General features: G+C 36.2%; 1 long non-coding RNA gene and 1 pseudogene across 1 annotated transcript in view; both read left to right on the plus strand.

Annotated features, from left to right (window-relative positions):
- Nucleotides 1–20,308, plus strand: part of LOC144317990 (uncharacterized) — a 131,783-nt gene extending 111,475 nt beyond the window's left edge. The window contains exon 3 of the long non-coding RNA XR_013383847.1: nt 20,106–20,308. This is a non-coding gene — a long non-coding RNA (uncharacterized LOC144317990). The remainder of the gene's footprint in view (nt 1–20,105) is intronic.
- On the plus strand, nt 8,319–8,822 carry LOC144317989 (U3 small nucleolar ribonucleoprotein IMP4 pseudogene; annotated as a pseudogene).
- Nucleotides 20,309–21,105: the final 797 nt, after the last annotated feature.

Consider the following 21,105-nt stretch of genomic DNA (forward strand, 5'->3'; position numbering starts at 1 on the left):
CTCCCTTGTAAAATAGACACACACAGACTCACATACAAATAATGCATTATGGAAAACAGTGGAATAAGTTAGGTTCACACAGCAAAGAAAAGAACATCTACGTTTTTATTTTTAGACATGAGGGCTCCTGATAACCATGTTTGCCTGACCAAGTAATGATAAGATAGTAATCATTCTCATTTGAATTTGAATCCATGACCCAATAAGCCAAAAGGCCAAGAGGTGGGATATTGAACATTTTGCATAGGTCAAAGAAAGAAGCTGTGGTAGAGAGGGCAGCTAAAGTTTCTAGAAAAAGCCTATGTAGTAATTAACAGCAGAGGCTGTGAACCTAGACTACTTGTGTTCCAATCAACTCCAGTTGCTAAATGCGTGCTTTAAAAAATTTACGTGTTCTTTATGTGGCGAAATTTTGCTATATGTAAGTGGAAATAGTAACAGATGTTCCCATATCATATATCATAATCACTAAATTAGCTAATAAAGTACTTGGAGCAATGGATAGCACATAAGTAAAAGTACTTCAGGATTTAAGTAAATAATCCTCACAATTCTTGGTTAGGTCTCGTAGTTGATGGGTTATCTTCTTCCAATTAAGAAATCCGTTTTGTTTGTTTGGCTTTTATTTTTTGTTCTTACAAATTCAAGCTCACTGGGTTGACACCTATCAAATATTTATTTGGGAAATTTACAAAATGTGTTTATGGAGCAAATACAGTAAAAGGAGAAGAGGAAATGTTTCTTTACACAATCTTCAGCCCGTGTTCGTATCCAATTTCTTGGGGCATGTTCACTGGAGGAAACCAACTAGCCTTATGTAATGAGAATAATAGATTATTTTCTATATTGGTCCCTGTTGCCTCCAAATATTTGCCTGTGGACTTGGTTGTGCAACATTAGTAATAACAATATATTTACTGAGTGCTTACTATATGCCCTGTGCTCTTCTGAGGGATTTTAGTGTAGTTTTTTCACTGAATTAGTGCAAGAATCCTACAAGTTGTGTATTGTTGTCATACCTTTTTTGTAGAAGGAAAAATAATGGGAAATGTCTTCTTACTACTAAACAGGTTTACAAATTTAAAATATTTTAAAATATCGCAAATATTTTCATTCTTTCAGCATAGAAAATTATCCCTTAAGAGTCTTTCTAGGATGGGACTGCTGAGAAGAATAATTCATAGGTTACAGATCATGAATATTCACAACTTGTCAGTTTATACAGCAAAAATGGTATCTCTTTTGATACTCACCAAACCCATAAAGGTGCTTTTATTACTCTGTGTTACACAAGAAAATTGAAGGTCAGTGAGGTTAATTCACTAATTCATGTTCACAATGAAAATGGTCCACTTATCTCTTTTAAAATGGGCTGAAATATCATCTGAAATGAAATACACATACCTTTGCCACTGGGACTAGAGAAAGAAATGTTAGCAGTGATGATAGATACATAAGAGGTTATCAAACATAGGGAGGTCTCCAGTACTGAGCTAGAAAAACAAAACATAATTCAGAACAAACTTTAATGGGAATTTTTTCTTACTGCTCATTTTCTCTGTGCAAAGGCTGATTATGGATTCATTTATCTCATCAAGAACAAAACATGGGGAAGTTGCGTTCGTATGCGCTAAGTAGGACAAACATTTAGAAAATGAACGTTTATATAATTCAGTATTTCCCGTGCAGGTACATCTCTAAATTAAACATAGGCCTTTGAACTACTGCTGCAATTACAGGAGTCGTCAGAGGAAAATTTATAGTGGTTTCTTATTGTATCTACTTACATCTGGTCTCCCCGTCAAAATGACATAGAGCAACCTCCAAAAAGCATAAATATATACCTCCTAGCTATGTGCATATTTTGAAATCACTCCAACCCTTCAAGTTTTAACAGAAAATACATTCTTTTTTTCTGTTTCTATGAAAGAAGCTTGCAATGAGTCTGTCTCCACAGGAGCAAAATAAATAAATGTCATGACTTTGTCATTATCATCTTGAAAACTTTCACAGCTTAGTTTATCCATTTAAGAAAAGAAATCTTTACGATGCATCAAGTACTGCTTATTCCATTGTAAAGGTTGAGAAAACATCAGCTAATTGTCAAGAAAAACCCAAGTTTGTATTCAAGGTATCCAGCATTAATTATCATGAAAATGCAAAGAAGACCTTCTAGTTCACTTCTTGCTCATTCTGGGATGAAATTTTAGGCAGTAGATCTAAAATTTGATAAATTGTTTCAAGAGACATTTCAGACCTAAAAATTGTCACACTATTATGAGAAAACTAATCTACTTTTTGACAATTAATTTTTGGAATAAATTTGATAAATTGTTGAGTGACAGATTTCCTTTGAATACAAGCTATGCAAACTAAAAAGAAATGTGATTCAACTCTCTTTTATTTATAAAAATGGAAGGAAACAGTAACCCAATGTAAATAATACCTGGATTAAAAATCATGGCACATTCGAAGCACTTCAAGTAGTTAGTTGTGGCCACTCTGTGGGATATAGACTCCTGGGCTCTGGCAGTAGGCTGACTGGCATTTGAGTTAATACCCAGCGATGTCACTAACTCATTATGGGACATTGGGCTGATAACTTTTCTTAATCTCAATTTATGTAAAATCATAATAATTATAAATATTAACAAATTATTAAATATGCATTAAAATTATGTGTTACATATCTATAAATATTACTTAGTTGCCAATATAAAGGAATGCTATAAATTTTATAGGAGATCATGAATGCGATCTCCACATTGTGCTTTGTAAATTGTAGATACTATTATTAATTTGGTTAGATTAAAAATCAGATTTAAACCGAAAGAGTCAGAGCCACAGCCTGCAAAATCCGATATGCCATGTAAGGACTTTAGATTTCATACTGTGGTAGGCAATAGAAAGCCACTGAAGAATTTTTCCCCAAAGCGTACTGTGATATGCTTTGCATTTAAAAAAAATTATTGTGCCTACAGTATGGAGGGTGAGTTGGAGGGCACAATAAGGAAACCAGTTACAAGACTTTTTCAATAGTCCATGAGAAAATAATAAAGGCAACCACAGAAATAACCAAGTCAACCACAGAAACAATGGAGAGAAAAGAACATGTATGAGATTATAAGGAGCTAGAAATAATGGAGCGTGGTTACCAACGTACTGTTGCCACATGGGAAAAGGAGGGACCAAGAATGGCACCCGGCCTCCAAAAAGTAGTCGGGTTAGCAAATGCAAGGAGAAGCACAGGTGGGGAGGGGACATGGGGGACGCATAGAACTAGATGTATGAGGTAAGGCTGGTTTTGAAGAAGCAGAGGTCAAGTTGCCTGGAGGACACAAAGGCACAGGGGTCTATCACACCACTGGCTACACTGGTTTCTGCTTGGAGTTCAGGGTACACCAGGTCAATGAAGTTACAAGACGCTACGCAACTGCTCATAGAGACTAGATAGAGTGCTGAGAAGAGAGCGAGAGTGGAACTTCGGGAAATATCCAATATAAGGGATGGGCCGTAGAACAAGAACCTACCATGGAGTCTGAGAAGGCACGTCCTTCTAGCACCAAGGCGATGAGGAGCTGGCGATGCCAGGGAACCAAGGTGGAAGTCGGTCAACGAGCAGGAATTGGTCAACCTGCCAAATGTTGCAGGCGAGAAAAGTAAGACGGGTAGAGAAGAAATACCAGACGATTGGACAACTATTGGGTTGCCTGTGATATTTGCAGAGGAGTTTTATTGCAATAATAGGTACTGTAATCCGATTATAGAAGTAGGAATGAAACATTCCAGTGGACATCTTCTTTTTTTGGTTTGTTTTTCCAAAATTGGGTACAGGCATATTGCTGATCCCAGATCATCGTCCAGAATCTTGCTATACCTCATCAAAAGTGAAGTCTATTTCCTATTTGCTTGAACCCAAGCAGGACTTTGCCACTGTTTTGATGAACAGGACGCCCTAGAGGTGATGCCGTGTGACTTCCAAGTTTAGATCATAAAGGGACTGAAGACCCCACCCTCCCAATCTCTCTATCCTTCTCTCTATCTTCCTCATCCCTGGTTCCTAAAACCTACCACGCAGGCTGTGAGGCAGTGCAGGTCACACGGAGAGTCTACTTAGAGATATTCTGGCCAACGGACCCAGCGAACGTCGCAGTGCTAGCACCAGCACCGGCTGCTACGGTGAGCAGCAATCTTTTCCAGGGTTTTAGCCCCTAGGCTTTGAGCTGTGGCAGCTGATGCATCCGAGGCAGAGATGAGCCGTCCCCATCGAGCCCGTCTCTAATTGTAGATGGATATTTTAGATGTTTTAGGCCACTAAGCTTCGGATAATATTTTACGCAGCCATAGTAAATTGTATAGGCATGAAGGGGGAAAAAAAACACAACTTTGCAAAGTGTTTGTTCAATTCTTTACTCAAATTTTTAAGCAGATTGTTTGTCATTCTATTATTGAGTTGTGGGAATTCTTTGTCTTGGATACCACTTATTTGTTAGGTATGGTTTTAGAAATATGTTTTCCTAGTCTTTGGGTTGCCTATTTATTTTCTTAATGATATCTTTTTTTTTTTTAATGATATCTTTCAACGAACAGAAATGTTTAGTGATAATAAGATCTAATTTCTTAAATTTTCTTTTGTAGTCATTGATTGTTTGATTGATCTAAGGAACTTCCACCCACCTATTGGTAAAAATGCATTCTCATATATTCATTCTCTTTGAAATATTTTCACCCTCTGAAATTTTTATTCTTTTAGTTCCAATGATTAGGTCTACATCTCAAATTAATCTGTGTTTATGATATAAGGTAGGAGTTAAAGGTTATTTTTTTGCCATATATGTATCCAGATAACCATTTGCTGAAAGGTTTTCCTTTCTCCACTAGATTTGATAATTTTGTTGAAAGTGAGGGTTTGTTTGTGAGCTCCCTATTCTAGTTCACTGATCTATTTATCAACCCTTATGCCAGCACCATACTGACTTGATTTATAGTAAGTTTTGAAGTTCTCCACCTTTGAACTTTTTCAATATACCTTTGGATATTTTATCTTTCACATTTCTATATAAAATTTCAAATTTCCAATCAATGAATGACATGTGTTGTCTGTTAGTTTGGGTCTTCTTAAAATTTGCTCAAATGGTTTTTTTATTCGTATTCAACGTAGAAGTCTTGTACACCTTCGATCACATTTACTACTTAGTTTTTTGTAGCTATGGTAAAGAGAATTGTTTTTTAAATATTATTTTCCGATTGTTTGCTACTGGCATATAAAATAAAATTGATTTTTCTGTGTTAATCTTGTGTCCCTACAACACCGCTAAATTCAATATGCAGTTCTGCCTTTGTTTTGTAGATTTCATAGGATTTTCCACATAAGTAATCATGTTATCTGGAGAAGACTCTTTTCCTTCCTTGCTCATCTATGCCTATTATTTTTCTCTTTTGTCTTATGACTAGTTTCTCTGGTACAACGTTAAATACAAGTCGCGAGAATGTGAATCTTCTTGATTTTAGAAAGTGTTAAATACTGTGTTATTGAATATACTTTTTTTCATATAATTTTTCAGAGATCTTTATAGACTGGCCATTCTTCTCTATTATTAGCTTATTGAGAGTTATTTTTTAAAATCACTAATGTTGAATTTTGTTAATGCTTTTTCTACAGCATTGAATATAATATATATTTTTCTTTTTCATTACAATGTTAAAATGGCAAATTAAAATGGTTGGCTTCAAATTTTAGATTAATCTTGCCTTCCTGGGATAAACCTACTTAGTCATGATTTTGATATATTGTTATATTTGATTTACTAGTACTCTGGAAGTATTTTTACCAATATTAATGAAGATTGGGGGGTGAATTTTCTTTTTGTGTGTTCTCCTTTTAAGATTTTAATATCAAGCCTATGCTGGCTTCATAAAATAAGTTGGTAATTGTTCCCTACTATTTTATTTACTGAAAACTTTTTCGACTGATGATATTTCCTTATTAAATATTTGAGAAAATTTTCCAGTGAGAACCTATGAGTCTGAAGTGCCTGTAGATTTTGGGCAAGAAATTAAACGTCTTTCAAATATATATATATTATATATCTATATCTTTATATATCATATATGTCTTTTATAAAGATATAAAATACCTTTATATATAAATACCTTTATATATATACATACATATGTCTTATATATACATATATATGTTTTATTTTGTGCCAATTAGGCTAGTTACATTTTTCAGATACTCATTTTTTTTTCATCTAAGTTGACAAATTTGTTGCCATAAACTTGGTCATAAAATTTCCTTATTATACTTTTAATATCTATAGAATCTATAATGATAATCTTTTTTTCATTTTTGATATTGAGAATGTATTCTCTCTTTCGTGTCAAGTTTAGTTTTATTACTTTTCTTTAGTACTATCCTTTCCTTTGTTATTTTCTTACCTGTTACTTACTTTGGCTTTAATTTGTTTTTTTCCTGTCTTCTTAAGTTGGAAACCTAGATCATTAATTTTAAATACCTTTCTTTTCTAATATATCTATTTAAAGCTATACATTTCCCTTTAAGCCCTGTTTTAGCTTCATCCCATATATTTTTATATACTAGATTTTCCTTATCACTTAGTTGAACATATTTTATAATTTCCTTGGATTTCTTCTTTGACCTATGGATTATTTAGTAGTATGTAATTGCTGAGTATTTGAGTTTTCCCTAATATCTTACTATTGTCTAATAGCTTTTAGGTTCTAATTTAATTCCATTGTGGTCAGATAGTATATTATGTTTTAATTTACTGTGACTTATTCTATGGTTTAACATAGAGTTTATATTGATGAACATACTATATGCACTTGAAAGTATATGTACAGGGCAGCTCGGGTGGCTCAGCAGTTTAGCACCGCCTTCAGTACAGGGCCTGATCCTAGGGACATGGGATCAAGTCCCATGTCAGTCTCCCTGCATGGAGCCTGCTTCTCCCTCTGCCTGTGTCTCTGTCTCTGTGTCTCTCATGAATAAATAAATAAAACCTTAAAAAAAAAAAAAGAAGGTATATTGTACAATTGCTGGATATAGGGTTTTGTAAATATCAACTAAGTCAAGACGGCTGATAGTGCTATTCAGATCATCTACGTCTTTACTGAGTTTTTTGTCTAAATATTCTTTTAGTTGACAGAAGAAAAAAGTGAAAGTCTTTATGCAGAATTGTGTTTTTCTCCCTTTAATTCTGTCAATTTTTATTTCAAATATTTCAAGATTTTGGTGTTAGCTGCAAAGATATACATGATGGTTAGTTCATCCTTATGACTTAACTCTTATCACTGTGAAGTGTTCTTCTTTATCTCTGATAACACTTTTTATTGTGAAGTCCATTTTATCTGGTATTGCATAGTGATTCTAGACTTTTTATGCTTACTATTTGCATAACATATCTTTTCTATTTATTTTCAACTTCCTTCTGTCTTATATAGAGCATATCTCTTGTGACAACAAGCAGTTTGGTCTTGCTTTTTTAAATCCATTCTGATAATCTCTGACTTTTAATTAGAGTGCTCACTGCATTAAACTTTAATGCAATTATTAATGTGATTGAATTTAGGCCTTATATTTTATTTTTCATTTGCTGTTTGACACTTCCCACACAGCTTCCCACTCAGTGTTTTTAGTCTCTGTAACTCCTTTCTTGCCTTCATTTAGATTATTTGAATACATTTAGAATTCCATTTTAATCTCTCCGTTGGTATTTTAGCTATACTTTTTTGTGTTGTTATTTTTCATTGCTTCTCAAGGTATTTCCATATACATCCATAGTTATACAGTATACTTAGAGTTAATTTTGTACTATTTTGCACAAAAAATATTGAAATCCTGTAACTATGTAGGTTCATTTATCACCCTTCATCCTTTATGCTATAGTTATGTAACATTTCTAACATACATTATAAACTCCACCAGAAAATGTCAATTTTGTTTTAAATGGTACATGTTATTTTAAAGGAATTATAAGATATTTACAATCATTCAGATATTTAACAAACTGTGATGCTGTTTATTTTCTCCTAAAGAACCAAATTTCTATATGGTATTATTTCCCTTCAACTGGAAGGACTTTTTTTAACTCTTAGTTATCTTATATTTTTAAATATCTTCATTTTGCCTTTTATGTTGAAGAACATTTTCATTGCATGTAGAATTCTACGCTGAATCTTACTTCTCTTTTAACACTTTGTTAATGTGTTACCCTTCATCTTCTTGATGCCATAGTTTTTAATGATGAGCAGGGATCAAGCATCCCAAGGCCAGGTCCAGTTTCCACTTCAAGATGTTTGCAAGGGAGCTGAAGTTGGTTTCTGGGTGCCCAGTGCATGAACTGTGGCTGGCATGAGGTGTGGGTGCTGAAGCAAGCCTGCAAAACCAACAAGGTCGCCAACATACTGGTTGTTCATGAGCATAGAGGCACCCCTGTGGGGTTCATCATCAGCTACTTGCCCCTCTGCCTCACTGTTTATTACACACTGTGAATGGGATTATATGACATGATGTCCCCAACCTGGACACTGTGTCAGAGGCTAAGCCTCACCTCATCGTACACGGCTTCTCTCTCCACCTGAGCAAAGGAGAGTCTGACATATTCTAGTACCTGTTCCCTGTGCCCAAAGATGACAAACACCTGGCCATCACCATTTCAAACCAAGATAACTACGTCTCCTTTCAAGTATGTGATCCACCTGGGCACAGTGGAGCAAGAGACTACGGCAAGCATGGAATGGTCTGGCACCCCTATACTACCAGCGCACACAAGAGAGTCTTTCTGAGCACGAAGTGAGCCCACTTACCAGTCAGTACATGGACTTGGACCCAAGAGATGAGGAATAGTCGGAAAAAATTCTGTGTGCTGAGAGCGTACACGCACACACACATCAGTGGTATTTCTTTTTCATCATTGAGAATAGCGCTATACTTGCTGTAAAATCCTTGAAGCCTAACTCCAACATCTAAGTCTTCTTGCAGATGGCTTCTATTTGGTCTTTTCTCTGGCAATTGGGTCATATTTTCCTGTCTTTCATTTTGTTTTGTGTTTTTGTATCATGGGCACTGTGAATGTTGTGTATATAACCCTGGCTTCTCTTAAAAGGTTTGGATTTGTTTGTATTGCCTGTTCTTTCTCTTGACCCTATTTCTTCATATGTAAAAAATATATTTTTTTAATGTCAGATGTTGTATCTGAAAATGTACGGGCTTGGCTAATGTTATCTCCCTTTAGAGATGATTTACCCTATTCTCTGATAAGCAACAGCTCATGGACTGGACTGACTTAAAGCTGGTTTTCAGGGGCACCTCGGGTGGCTCAGCGGTTTAGCGCCACCTGCAGCCCAGGGCATGATACTGGGGTCCCGGGATCAAGTCCCACATCGGGCTCCCTGCATGGAGCCTGCTCCTCCCTCTGCCTGTGTCTCTGCTTCTCTGTCTCTCATGAATAAATAAATAAAACATTTAAAAAAAAAAAAAAAGCTGGTTTTCAGTGTCTGTTAGGCTCAAACATTTTTCTTTTTTGCCCGAGTTCCTACAGTATAGCTCTCCGGGGATCCCAGTGAAAAGTCTGAGCAATATTTTAAAGCCCTCATTCTTGGGGGCTTCCAAACTCCTTTTCTCTTCTCAACACCAGAAGACTACCAGAATTCTATTCTGCTTCACAATCATTTTTTGTCTGATTTCTTAGCTTCTTATCACGTGCAGCAGAAATGGCAAATGTTTTGGGGGTAAACATGTACCCGGTGTCAAAGTGACTTATTTGCCCCTTTCTTCTCACTGAGAGCTTAAACTTTCAAATTTAGGTTGCTTTGGCTGCCCCAAACTCAACTTTTATCTTCCCAGACTGAAGAGATCATTTTGAAATTCTACTGGCTTCTCTGCCATTATCCTTTCTGGCAAGCTTCTTGGTCTTTTGGTCTCTTGACCTATGCAGAATATGAACAAATGTCCTAAGAGGAGAAACAACATGCAAAAAGTTGGGCACACTTTAATAAATTCTCTGTTTGATATGCTCCTCACACCCTGGTACATTAGAAGCTCTCTAATATCTTTATCAATATTTTAGTGGAGTATTTTTGGTGGTTGTTGCTTTGTTTTTTTAATTATTCTAGGTGAAAATATTGGTGTGCTACATCCTACTCCATTATAGCCAGGAGACTGACCTAGAATAAATATTTCTCAGAAATCACTAAATTACAGACATAACATGTTTTATTCTGCTTCTCCTTATTGTGCTTCACAGATACTGTGTTTTTTACAAGTTGAAGTTTTGTGGAAACCCAATGTCAAGCAAGTCTATTGGCACAATTTCTTCAGGTCTCTGTGTCACATTTTGGTAATTCTTGCAATATTTCAAACTTTTTCAATATTATTGTTTTTGTTGTTGTTATGGTGGTCTGTGATCAATGATTATAACTCATTGAAAGCTCAGATGATGTTTAGCATCTTTCAGCAATAAAGTACTTTTTAATTAAGGTGTGTAAATTGGGTTTTAGACATAATGCCTTTGCACACTTGATAGACTACAGTACAGTGAAAACATAATTTTTATATGCCCTGGGAAACCAAATAAGTCACTTGACCTACTTCATTGAGATATTTGTTTTATGCATGGGTCTAGAACTGAGCCTGCAATATCTTGAAGGTATGCCTTTATTTTTATAGTATAAATGTTTATGATCATATTACATTTCATTGAACTGGTGTTCTATAAGTTTCTCAATGTCCTCTTATGATATTTATGATGATCTTAGCTAAAAAATGTTTGCAGTTGACATCTAGATTTGTACAGCTTCTTTTCAAAAGAATTACTTTTCAGGATTAATTTAAAAATATTGTGCCAATCTGCAACACTACTTGCAAAGGTAATTGCTGCATTTTTATCTCTAGTTCTCCAACATTAAAGATTTATAAAATAATTGATTTTGTACAACTTAACAATTATAAGTAGTATGTTATTTCAGGTGAATTCTCTTTGATCACTGGAGGTGCCTGGCCGGCTCAGTCCGTAGATCTCTTGATCTCAGGGTCATAAGTTCAAGCTCCACGTTGGGTGTGTACTAAAAAATTACATATTTTTTTATTTATAAAAAAATTAATAAATTTGAATTCTCTTTGATCACTTACAAAGCTAAAAAGTGTGTATATTTGGGGCATGGGGAGTAATTTCAAAAACTGCACATCAGTAGAGCTATTAGGTTAATATCCATACTTATAACAATAGATCATCCATTTCTCCAGTTGTTTGTGGCATGTTTTCCCTTGTATTCTTCTCAAAATTCTGCACAATATCTAAGACATAAGATTTACTCAGTAAGCATTTATCAACTTCAATACCATCATTTCTTTTTCAATAATTTTAGACAGTCTTTGGATAACATTTCAGAGGCTTTAGTTGTACATGGCATAAAACTGTGGCTTATCGATTTAAACCATTTACCATATGTCCAATATCCTTCTTTCCTGGATGCCTCATTCTGATCTATTTTATCATCATGAGAAATAATAGATTCATTATTATATATCTGTTCTCTAGAATTATTTTGGTAGATTTTTCTTTTATCTGTAGCAAACTGCAAAGGGGACACAACTATATTCCTGGACTTGAGCAGGCACATAATAAAAGTTTTGAAGAATGAGGACATTATTCATGGCTGCTAGATAAAGCTTGTCAGCCAGGGTTTTTGATTGGAAAAACAGTCAGTTCTGCTCAACCATCATTCTCTAAACTCCTATCTTTCTGTAAGCAAAGATAGTGTGGCCAACTTGTCATCAGTAATATGGTTTTGAGTTGCGTTTTGGGGTGTAGAAACCAATTTACAATGATCTTTTCTTGTACTGTAAAATTTCTAGACGTGTTTAAATCTTGGCAAAGTAGTTTGTTGTTATTAATAATTTCAGGAAAAACATTTTCCTAATATACTTTAAAATGTGAAATATACAATATCCTTAAAAATTCTTGATAGGTTTAAAGTTACTTGGAAGCATAAAATACATGCATTTTGATTTTCTCATAAAACCATTATTTTTGTTATATTAAACTTAGAAGTATAATTTATTTAAGCAACAACTATGAATGTACTAATTAAATTTTCTTGTAGTTGTTTTTTATTCTGAAACCATAAGCAACTTAACATTAAACCTTTCAAAACCTCTTGAGGTATTGAGAAGCAGGCTAAAAAAATTTAAATAAAAATATTTTTTAAAAAAGAATATATACTTCAGAACTACTCTTTTCCAGAGAAACAACATGTAAAAAATACCTTTTTGTAATGAGCCAAAAAAAAAAAAATACAGTTAAAAAGGTCCTTTAACTTTTGAAATTGCATTTATTTGGTTTTATATTTAGACTGGAGAAAAAACTTTAAATGTTATTCCTCTGCTATCCAATGAATAAATACCCTTTCCATCATTTCTTTTATACTGTTATCTATACTCTGGGATTTCATGGCTGATGAAAGACATGCATTTCAAGAGGTATCCAGGGAAGTCAGCATTGCTTTGATACCTTATCATTTTGTCAAGTTGAAGACAATAAAAACATCAACCAAGAAAACCTAAGATCTACAAATATCATTTCCCAATAGAAAGAATATCTTAACATCGAAAAAGAGAAAGAAAGAAAGAAAGAAAGAAAGAAAGAAAGAAAGAAAGCTGCCTCCATGTAAGAATGGCTTTTCACTGAATATGTTTCAATTTATAGAAAACTCATTATAGCTTTTATATGTTTTTTTCTATTTTAGCTTTATCATATAATATTTTATTTCTACAATTGATTATTGGTTTCAGGGAGGGTTCACTTTGCCTCATAAAACAAAAATCATCTTAAAAAGAAAAAAAAAAAAAAACTTCGCAGACTAGAGCCAATTCCCAGACTAACATATACTTAATCTAAATACCTCCAGTTACTGATAACTCATTATTATTATTATTGAATTAAAAAGGTTGGAATCCTATTAGTAATTTCTCAATGTCTTTCTGCCACATTTTATCATTTTCAGGGACTCCTGAAACCCAAAGCATTGAATATATTGAGAGCAACTTTCTGTTATTTAATGGGCTACTTCATTTCTTGATTTTGCCTGAATTCAAGCAGAGAGCGGAGCTTAAGCTAATGGCCAACGACTTTGAAGCAAGAAGCACTAATCAGAGGCCTTACCCACAGAGTGCCAGAAGGCTTTTCTTGGCAGCATCTGAGACTGCATTCCCAGATCAAATAGCTAGCGGTGTGCTCTGTTCTCTAACTGCTGAAAACACCCTTCCACCATGAGCTCTCCTGTGCAGCATGGTTTTCTGGCCTATTGAGTACCGTCATCGCGGAGCCTCATCTAATGAGAAGTGTCCCCGGAGGCAGACATGAATCTTCCTTGCTTTTGAGAGTTGCATTATTTGTCCTTGGTTACAGAAATAGTGATGATCTTTTCCTGTGTAATTTAACATCCTCCTCCTGCAACATTTGTAGGAATCACTCTGGGGGAGTAAGAGCTGAGTAACAGTATTACAGCCCTTAACCGAAGGGAGTTTGTTCTAATATTATTCCCATCCTATTTGTTTTCCATGCTGCTATAAAACTTCTCTGCAAATATGTTCATGGCCTTGGTACTGGCACCTTGTAATTTTCAGGGTAAAATACAAGGTCGTGGTGACATGGAGAACCTCCCTGACCTGGTCCCTCCCCGCCTTGTATTCAGGATCTGTATGATCTTTTGCCACAACTCCCATCCCCGCACCTGAAAACTGCAACTGCATTGGACCACCGGCTCCCCCAAAGACCCTCCACTCATTCTTACCTCCGTGACCTTGTGCCGTCTACCCCCTCGGCACAAAAAGTCCTTTCCTACCACGCTTCACCTGCAGTATGTGCACCGTGGTCATCCAATATGCTTCCCCTGCCTGCCGCCCCCCGTGTGCTCCCAGGGTGCTGGGCGCAGCTCCATCCGGCCTCAACCACACTTGTATTGGAGCTTTCATTTCACCAATAGAAATAGATCGTGAGTATCCTGAAAATGACGACCTTGCTGCCTCCACCTGTGCATCCTGGCGTTTTGCACAGTGCTTGGTATATGGTAGGCTTCCCGGAGAATTTATGTTTCTTCTCCTCTACTTTGATAATTGATAAATACCCTTCAGTAGGATCCCCTTTTCAACCAGCTGCACACCTTTATAGGAAAACTGATGAGAAACTGGGATGAAAATTGGGAGAAACAAGCCTACCCGCCCCCAATACCTACACAACACAACGAACCTCATTGCTGATGTTGTTCAACCACAGAGTGAATAAATCACAAATCTTTCGCTATCCCTTGTCTTACCAGGGGTAGTGGACATGTCCCTTTGCGATTGTGCAGTAATGGTTGATGTTTTTGTAATGATACACCGAGCTCTACTGCTGGTGACAAGCACAGCGCCTGTGTGACCACCGTATGTAGAACAGCTGACGACTGTGAAGTCAGGATAACAATGAATTTGTCACGCGCTTTTACAGTGACAAGTAGAAAACACTGCTTTATATTTTCAGCTTCTGGATAACTATAGTTTGTATTTTCTTTAAGATATTTCCCAGTCACCATGCTGATGGACTGACAAGCTCAAAATAGTTTTCTCACAGGGAAAATTTAGCAAAGCTTCACGAACCTGGTTCAAAATCGAATGAAGTTCAGAAAATAAAAGACCATGGATGAAAGAAAATAGTGTCTGCATCACGGCATACTCAGATTAAGGAGAAGGGTCAAAAGACATTTCTCTGCATAGGATCATCCCAACTTTATACCCACAAACACATGCATTATTTTTTTTCATGCAGCAAAATAAAAGAAAAAAAAACAAAAAAAACACTGCCAGTGAGGATTATAAAAACAAAGCATGCTTTTTGTGTTTTTTTGTTTGGTTGGTTTGTTTGGTTATTTACTTAGGAATAACCTATTTATAACAATCTAGTGACCACCCATTTTAATTAAAATAATCTAATTTTCTTTGTAACTGTGCAAATCCGTTGCTATAGATATGACTAGCTGAATTGGCCCCGCCATTCTCAGTTGTATTCAATCACCTGTATTGTGTTGTGAATGTAGCATGTACAGGGGCAGAGAGAAACTATTTAGCACCAACTCTTTGCCAGGCATTGGGTCAGTTTCGTTATTTGATTATTTAATCTTACAAGTATCCAATAGGGATTTATATCTGTTTCTTACAAAGGAGGAAAATGTGACTCAAGTAAATAGCCAACCCAGGATTAAAATCCAGGTCTTTTAGTGACTTCAGAGGCCCTATTCATTTCATAGTGTCACATCACCCACAAGACACCACCCTTGTGAGTTGATCTTCAAGAAGCCCACGTCAATACTGAGCAGGATAACCTCTAATGGGTCCGTTTAGGGGCAGCCATGTGACTTGGTTCTGCTCAACGACATAAGCAGAGGTGTGCTGCAGGTGTCTGGTCATGTTTCTATTGCTCTTAAAGAGAGGCACATATCTGAAAAGGCTACACTCTACGTGATTCTAACTATCTATCATTGTGGAAAAGCCAAAACTATGAAGACGGTAAAAAGATCAGTAGTTGCCAGGGGATGGGGAGTGGAGACAAGATAAACGGGCAGGACAGGAAGATTTTTAAAACAATGAAACTCTTTTGTGTATGGTAGATACATGTCACCATACATTTGTCCAAACCCACAGAACACCCAACTCTATGAGTGCCCCCTAATACAAGCTAAGAATTTAGGTGATAATGCTCCATCAGTGTCGGTTCATCAAGTGTAACACATGTACTAATGTAGGGCAGGGTGTCAATAGTGAGAGAGGTTGTGCACGCGTGGAGAGGGTTATATGGGAATCCTCCATACTTTGCACTCAATTTCTCTGTGAGCCTAAAGCTACTCTAAAAAAAATTAAGTTTATTACTTTAAAAAATAAGCACAGACCATATAATGTTCTGTCAAATTACCAAAATTATTCTGTAAGTGTGAACATAATAAGTAGAAATACCCATAATTTTTAAAATTCGGAGCACATTGATACAGTGACAGTGAATCTGTTTAGATCTGTGTCTTACCTGGAGGAAGTGATTTTAAATCAACTTGTTCTGTTGTTTGCTTATTTCACTTGATGATGATAACTGTTGACTAAGAGGCCAATTATAATTTTACTTCCCAAAAAAGACAAGCAATTGAAAACATCTTTCATAAACTACAGCTCCGCAGTTTCTCAGTCTTTTACCACAAATGACAGAATTGAAGAATATTCTTGATATGCCAGGTTATTTTTCTTTGGTTATGGACAGTTGTGTTGTTGTGTATCTGATTAGAGATCATCTCACAGTAGGGCTTTAAAAGTCTTAACACTATCCATAGACGTGAAGGAGCATATTGTTGTCTTGCGGGTGTGTGTGTGTGTGTGTTATTATGGCTTTACATTATTCAGCAATAGTGCCTTGTACCTTTGTAGGGACCTTCAATTCTTACCTTTCTGCCCCACGTATACCTGAGACCTAGTGTGGGACCCTGCTCACAGCCAACATGATGAAGGAGGAAAATGATTTCCTAATTCTTTCTTTTTAAGATTTTATTTATTTATTCATGAGAGACAGAGACAGAGGCAGAAGCAGAGGGAGAAGCAGGCTCCACGCAGGGAGCCCGACGTGGGACTCGATTCCAGGACCCTGGGGTCACACCCTGGGCTGAAGGCGGCACTAAACCACTGAGCCACCCCGGTTGAGCTATTTAATCTCTTTATTTATTGTTTGTCCAACATCTTTTCTGCCAATTAACCATATCAAAGGAGAAGAAAACATGGACTAACATTCTAGCATTGTGAGAAGTTGCTACACAACCAAAATCTTACTGGATCATAATATTAAGGTACAGTGATAGGAAGCAATGGGATTGAAAACTGACAAAACTGATGTTTGGTTTTGCCTTAATGATACGAGTATTTTGAGAGACCTTAAGAGACCCTGTCAAAGCTCAGTGATTTCAAGTTAACAAAGATCTTGCGCAACTAACACCTGTATCTGGGTTAAGGCAGTGAAGAATAAAACTACTTAAGGAAGTTTTCCATCCCAACATGAATCCAACAACCAAAAGCGACATATTGTCGCAGAAAAAAAAAGGGGGGGGGGCTCCAGAATAAAGACAATGGGTTCCAGGACACCTAGATTAAAACTCTAACAAAATGGGGAATAAAGGGCTATTTCCAATAGGTAATATATTTCAATATATATTCCAATAGGTGAATATTGCTCTAACACTCAGGGAGTTTAAGCACATCTGAACACATTTTGAGAGTTTGTTTGCTTGGTGGCAAAGAACATCTATCGACGGGAAGATAGTGTCACACAAATGTACTTTTGTTTTAATTTTCTTGGGAGTTGCCTCAAGTACCTAGAGTGAGGGGTTTTAGGAGAAACTGGGGGTTTAACGTGAGTCTTCCTGAAACTTTAGTAGAATACATGATGATGTGACAAAAACATTGAAGTAGCAAGGTCATCTTTTGAAGAGCCTAATATGGAGAAAAGGACCACAAGTAGAATTTTGAGAAAATCACTCTCACAAGAGACTTTAAGCATTTCAGGTCATCACTCGAAGCTAGAAAAATAGCAGTGACACTTGTAGGTCATGAGAACAGAGCGGATAACAATATGAATGATAAATGTGGCAGAAATGAGGGACAAGGAGACCTTCCTGGAGACACTGCTGGATGATAAAGAGACTTAAGTCTCATTTTTTTTTTCACTCTGTTGAACTTGGAGCCAAATGTGCTTTTTCAAACCATGCCTATTATTCACATACTTCATAAATGGTATGGTCCAAAGATGCAAAAGATGTAAAAATAAATACATCTAAAAACTAATCAATGATGGATATGTCGGGGGTTAGTGTTTTTTAAGGAAAGAAATCAATAGCAATAGGCTAAAAGCAAAGGAAAATAAAAAATAAAAATCTCTTCAGTGAGGATTCATGAATCTGTAAACATAACATTGTTTTATTAGCCCTGTAAATAAAATTTTTAAGTTATTAATGCTTAACTTGTTTAATTCAGCAAAAGATAAAAAAAAAAAAAAAAAAAAAAAAAAGATCAGCCAACCTGAGGTATAAGGACCAGGTCTAACATGTAGATCTATCTCTGGTCCATAGCAGTTCACTTCCACAGGAATTTTGCCAAAACTATCTTCTCTGGAAAGGACCATAAAAAGCACTTTAGTATTTTCTCCTAGGGAATATATACGTCATCATTGTTACCCTGCAAGTTTTTTGCATAATATTCAACAGGAAGACAAAATATCTTCCTTCGGAGATGGTATCAAAAAAAAATTCTTTAGACAGACTGCAAGTAATGCCTCAGAAATGAAGACACTTGAAATGCAGGTTTCAAGCTTAAAACACTTATTTTTTTTCAAACATGTATCATATGATATATGAAGTAAAAATATCAAGAGAAAGTGTGTTGGTAGTCTATATTAATCAGTATTCTTCGGATAAACAAACCTGTAGGATAAACAACACACACACACACACACACACACACACATTTATAAAGAGATTTATAAAGAAGGAATTGGCTCACATGGTTACGGAGGCTAACAAGTCTAAAATCTGCAGAGTGGGCAAGTAGGCTTAAGACTCAGGACGAGCAGGTGTTGCGGTTCAAGCCGAAAGGCCGTCAGACTGGAAAACCAAGAAAGAGCCAATGTTGCAGTCTCTTGTAGAATTCCACTTTGGGAGAAGTCAGTCTTTATCTGTTAAGATCTTCAATTGATTAGGTGAGGCCCACCAGATTACGGAGGGCAATTTGCTTTACTGAATGTCTACTGATTTATATTTTAACCTCATTCAGGACACTCTCACAGAAACATCTGGAATAATGTTTGACCATATATCTGAACACCATGGTCCAGCCAAGTTGACACATAAAATTTACTATCATATTATATAATCAAAATTCAGGCTTTCTTTGCAAAATCATGAACGTGTTATGAGAAAAGACTCCCTAAATTAAATGGTTTCATTGACTGCCTGCAATAATTAAATAAGTAATAAATTTGTCACAGTTGCCATTAGTATCAGTCCTTCATCAAAGTATGTGTACATCCATGCCTCTGGCATTTTCTAATGATCGGCAAGTTAGCTCAAAAATTTGTCATGGAATTATATCTCTGCTTATCAAATACAGAAAGGGGGTATGAGAGGTTACTATTCCCAGAAAATTTTCTTTTCCTCTAGACAACTTTACATTCAAAACACCTTGAAAAGCCACTAATACTTGACACACAGGTGATGCCAGTTTGCTGCTGATTGAGAAGTGCCACTGGAAGGCGAGTCGTGGTTGGCATGTCCTGTGCGTTCAGTCAACGCGTATGAATATATGGATGGGAAATGCCTGTGAATAGCATGCAGTTGTCCTTGCTTCTTGAGACAGCATAAGCCAAATATTGAAAATTTGATATTCAGTCTGGGCTTTGTGATTTCTCTATCATGGAACACTTCTCAAAGTAACTTTTGAGAATTTTGAAATTTATCTCTTAGTACATGCCTGCACCCAATTCTCAACACAAATTTGTGTACTTCTATTTTCTATATTATGTATTCCTTTCTTCTAACTCATCTTCTCCTTTTTCCTTATTATCCTCTCTTATCTATAGTTCTTATTTCTGTCTTTTTCTTCTCTCTGCAGTGTTTAAGCTTGACATCGCCCCTCCCTGTCCCCTATTGTATTACTTAGTCTTTTAGCAAGCTCTTGAAGCTGTTCTCTAGCTTTTCAGTAATTTTAAATTCATCTGTCTTGCTTTTTGCATTTATGTTTGTGTAAAAGTTCTATCTAAAGTTCTAGAGTTCTATCTAAATATCTATTCAGGAAGTGTAAATAAATGTCTACCGACAAAGTGTAAAGTTCGTCTTAAGTATATAAAGATGACGATGCTTGATGATGATCATGATGTCGTGATGACAATAATAATGGCAAATGACTTGCAGAGAGACCCGCTGGCAGTTGTCACTACCTGCCCTACCCTCTCTCATTTCGATATACTAACTGCCCTTTGACAAACAAGGACTTTAGAACTTTGCTTTTTTTTTCCTAACAGAGACAAACAAACAACATGACACTTGATAAAAGTGTTGATCAAGCTATGATTGAATTCCGACTCAGAGAAAACACAGGGAGACTGGCCCATGACTTGTGGAAGTGGAAAATCGAACTTGCCTCAATCTGATTCCAGTTTCAGGAATTTGGAACCTGAAAGGCTTCATTAATAAAATATGCTACAGCCGGGAGGCCATGGCACAAAGCTGAAGTTTATAGCCATTATCTGAATATATGCGTGTGTATAGATTGATCAAGTGAGAGCGCGCTGAGGGCTGGTGGTGGAGCTAATGGGGCCCAGCGCGGAGCAGGGCTGAGTACAACAGATGGCGCAGTGCTTGACAGAGGCAGAGCAAGCTCCTTATTTTCTAGTTTGAAATTTCTAGTTCCACTCTTACCTCTAAGACTCATGAGAGCCACTCAAGTGGCTTTCTGGTCCTTGATACTAGAAGAGTCTTACAAGTTTTATGAGTCTCTGCTTCAAAAGGAAAAATAATTAGGGTTTTTGCTATGATGTCATAACAAATATTCTACAGAGCTCCTCAACAATATTTATTCAGCATCTACTATAAATAAAAATCTCCCCAGAAATCATAATTAGAAATAGAGTATGCCAGTTTTGTATCTCTTCTTCACAGAATTGGATGGAATCCATCATCAGTTCTTTCTTTCTATTTGGAAATAGAATTCCCACGTTTTGGTACGTCACATGTGCCAGTGAAGTTCTGTATCTCAATCTCCCTTGCAACTAGGTGAGGCCAGCATTGTAAATAAAAGTGATCTGTGCAACCTCCAGGCTGAGTCTCTGAAGGAAAGGAGCATGCTCTTGATTCCTCTTTATCCCTTTTCCGTTGCCTGGAAGGTATTCCTGATAATAAATCATCTGAGGCACACGGTAGTCACACTATGATAATGGCATCTCTGATATTATGGATCCTCCATTTAAGACCTGGACTTTTTTTTTAAATTTTTATTTATTTATGATAGTCACAGAGAGAGAG

This window comes from Canis aureus, chromosome 8 (assembly GCF_053574225.1).
Source record: "Canis aureus isolate CA01 chromosome 8, VMU_Caureus_v.1.0, whole genome shotgun sequence".
Taxonomy (NCBI): Eukaryota; Metazoa; Chordata; class Mammalia; order Carnivora; family Canidae; genus Canis; species Canis aureus.